The sequence below is a fragment of the Odocoileus virginianus genome, unplaced genomic scaffold, assembly GCF_023699985.2.
Source record: "Odocoileus virginianus isolate 20LAN1187 ecotype Illinois unplaced genomic scaffold, Ovbor_1.2 Unplaced_Scaffold_1, whole genome shotgun sequence".
Taxonomy (NCBI): domain Eukaryota; kingdom Metazoa; phylum Chordata; class Mammalia; order Artiodactyla; family Cervidae; genus Odocoileus; species Odocoileus virginianus.
This window is the reverse complement of record NW_027224263.1, coordinates 10024733-10028284: the sequence shown is the minus strand read 5'-3', so window position 1 is coordinate 10028284 and position 3552 is coordinate 10024733. Positions and strand designations below refer to the sequence as shown.

Sequence of the window (3552 nt, the reverse complement as noted above, 5' to 3'; positions counted from 1 at the left end):
TTGTTTATCTAGAAAACTCTCTTCTCTGAATGATCACTTTGCCAGGTAACATATTCTTGATTGGAAGTTATTTTTTTTCTTTCAGTACTTTGACTATATCATGCCATTCCCTTCTGGCCTGAAAAGTTTTTGTTGAAAAATATGCTTATAATTTTATGTGGGCTACCTTGTGTATAACATGCTGTGTTTCTCTTGTGCTTTTAAGATTCTTTTAACATTTTAGTTATAATGTACCTTGGTGTGAATCTGGTTAGGATCACTGATTGGTTGCTTCTGCACTGGGCCCTGGGGTGGTGAGTCTAAGCACCGGAGCTTTTCAAGAGCTGTTTCTCAGTTCACCATAGCCTTGTGGATCTTATGAACACAAACCCTGTTGGTTTTCAAAGCTAAATATTTTGGGGGCTCATCTTCCAGGTGATGGAGTGCCTGATGTGGGGTTCAAAGCATTCACTCCTTAGGGAGGAGATCTGGGTTTTGAGATCCCTCCCAATTGTGGGAGGGGTTAATGGCAAGCTTGTGGCTCTGCATCTCTTACCCAATTTTATATTATGGCGTTTTTTCCTGTTTGCCCACTGTTTAGGAGTCATTCAGTTAGTTTAAGGCTCTTTTCAGAGGAAATTGTTCCATATGTAGCTGTACATTTGGTGTGTAGTGGGAGGTGATTTCAAGATCTTCCTGTGTCACTCTCTTGAACCAGAATCCTGTCTTCTTGATGATATATCACTTTACACCTTTTAGAACTGGTATCTCACTGTAGTTTTAATTTGTACTTTCCTGATAATAAGTGATGTTGATCATCTTTTCATGAACCTGTTAGACATTTTTCCAAAGAAGATATCCAAATGGCCATTTAGGTCTTCTGCCCATTTTTTAATTGGGTTGCTAGTTTGGTGTTTGTTTTTTATATTGAGCTGTATGAGCTGGTTATATATTTTGGGTATTAACCACTTGTTTGGTATATGGTTTGAAAAAATTCCCCCATTCTTCTTTTTTTTTTCCCTTTATTTTTATTAGTTGGAGGCTAATTACTTTACAACATTGTAGTGGTTTTTGTCATACATTGACATGAATCAGCCATGGATTTACATGTGTTCCCCATCCCGATCCCCCCTCCCACCTCCCTCTCCACCCGATCCCTCTGGGTCTTCCCAGTGCACCAGGCCTGAGCACTTGTCTCATGCATCCAACCTGGGCTGATGATCTGTTTCACCCTAGATAATATATATGTTTTGATGCTGTTCTCTCAAAACATCCCACCCTCGCCTTCTCTCACAGAGTCCAAAAGTCTGTTCTGTATCCCCCATTCTTTATGATATCTTTCCATTCTGTTGTTTCTTTTGCTGTGTGGAAGCTCTTAAGCATGATGTAGCTCTATTTGTTGATTTTTGCTTTTGCTATTTGTTCTTTTGGTGTTATATCCAAAAAAATCACTGCCAAAACAAATGGCAAGGAATTTCTTCAAGGCGTTTTGTTATCGCTGACTCTTAGGTTTGAGTCTTTGATCCATTTTGAGCTAATTATTGTGACTCGTGCAAGATAGGGGTCCAATTTCATTGTTTTGCCTGTGTTTATCTAGTTGTAAGAGTTATACAGGAGATTCATCTTGACTGTGTATGTACATAGCCACCACATTGGTTTGGTTTAATAAGTGTTCTTGATCCTTTTGTAGTTCATGAGCATGATGATTGGGTGTTCATGCTGCTGCGTCACATGTGCCTCCCTCCAAACCTTGTTACGACACCGGCACATTACCTGACGTGAAGAAAAAAAAAAAAAAAAGTGTTCTTATTTGAGGGTAACAGTATGCAAGAGGGACCAGTGGAGTTTATGGAAGAGCTAATCCTTCTCCTTGACACTGCCACTACTTAGCTTTCTCATGTCTAACAATGGAAGAGAATCCTAAGGCTGGTTTAATTTTCCTTATTTCCTTTATTTTTCTTAAACTTTCAGTACAAAATCCCTCTATGCTTACTCTTTCATTTGTTTGTGTCCATGTGTAGCCCATAGCTCCCCCTCCTATAATTATCCTCATCAGGTATAATTTGAAATTCTGATAAATACTTGAAACAAGCTCCTTATGGCAGAGGAAGCGGTAAGCAGAAATTCATATGCACTAGAATTTCACACATGGTAAACTAATTCTGTAGAGATCGTTAGGTTCTCACAGTTGCCATTTTCTTTTCCATTTGTAAAGTAAGTATCAGAAAAAGTTTAAGCAACTTGCCTAGGATCACACAGTGGTGGAACTCAAATTTGTTTCTAAACTCCACCGTTTTTTTTGGCTACATAATGTGAACACCACACAGTAGGCACATTGTGGGGAAAATGAGGCCTGATTTGACACAGTTCTTTGAGACAAAAAGACCAGTCAGGAGAAAAAAATAAGTGATTGGAATCATGGGTTATTTTTCATTGTCTTTTTATAATGTCTTTTTTGTGTGCCTTGTATGAAGGGGAAGGCCAAGAAAGCCCTTTTGTCTGTTCATTAACTTATTAGCATCAATAGAAAGCTTTTTAACCATGACTGGCCAGTCTGTCTCTTTCTTCTCTATTTGTTGTGTTAAAAGCAGCATGATACTGGAAGAAGGGAAAAAGGAGATGCTGAATAAGAGACATTTTCTTATAGAAGTGATAGTGTTTAGTTTTTTCATACTGATAATAATATCAATTCCTCCATCATCCTACAACAGGGACACATTTACAGACACACATTCATAGAGACCCCACTCTGCCTTATATCATATAATGCCATTTCCCAAACCAGAGTACTTCAGTAAATGGTTATTGGTTAGTCCGACTGAGGCAAAGTTGTGATCAAGCACGTATGTTGAATTACATGGATTCTTCAGACCCTGTCTCATGTTACTAGCTCGTCATTTTTATATAGATTAACATATCATCAAATATGTCTCAAAATCATGCTCAAGGGAAAAAAAAATCATGCTCAAGGATCTGATTAACTAAAGATAGTTTATCTGCAATTTTATTCTCCAAAAAGATTTTCAAAGTACACCACTAATTTGAATCATTGAATAACGTAACTCTGAAAATTTAATCAGCAGCTCTCCCAAACCACTGTTTTGTTGGATCACCATGTTTAGGAATATATATTTAGCATTTCTGTAGGTGTGGGAAATACATATTTGTCAAAGCCACTATATAAAAATGGTTACATACAACGCCAAATTTTGTCTGATCACCATGTTTAGGAATATATATTTAGCCTTTTTATAGGAGTGTGACATACCTATTTGTCAAAGCCACTATATAAAAATGGTTATATACAATGCCAAATTTTCTCAGTGACCTCTAATGTTTCTAGTTATCTTTGGGTTAATGTATAAAAAATTTACAAAAAGAAATGTAACATTTTATCTAACGTCTAATTTCATTAAATTTTGAGATTTATATACAGTGAAATTCCCTAAAGTATTTGAACAAGTTATTCCAACTCAATATGAGATAACACGGCAGCAGCTTTCAAAAAAGAATTATAAGTGGTAGATTTATAAATGGTGAAAAATTACTCTACATATTTGACTTTAAAGTAGG

General features: G+C 36.6%; 1 non-coding gene across 1 annotated transcript; it reads left to right on the top strand.

Moving 5' to 3' along the window:
• Positions 1 to 1657: 1657 nt before the first annotated feature.
• Positions 1658 to 1763, top strand: LOC139033306 (small nucleolar RNA U13). The gene has a single exon (XR_011485919.1). It is a non-coding gene; the product is annotated as a small nucleolar RNA U13 (small nucleolar RNA).
• Positions 1764 to 3552: the final 1789 nt, after the last annotated feature.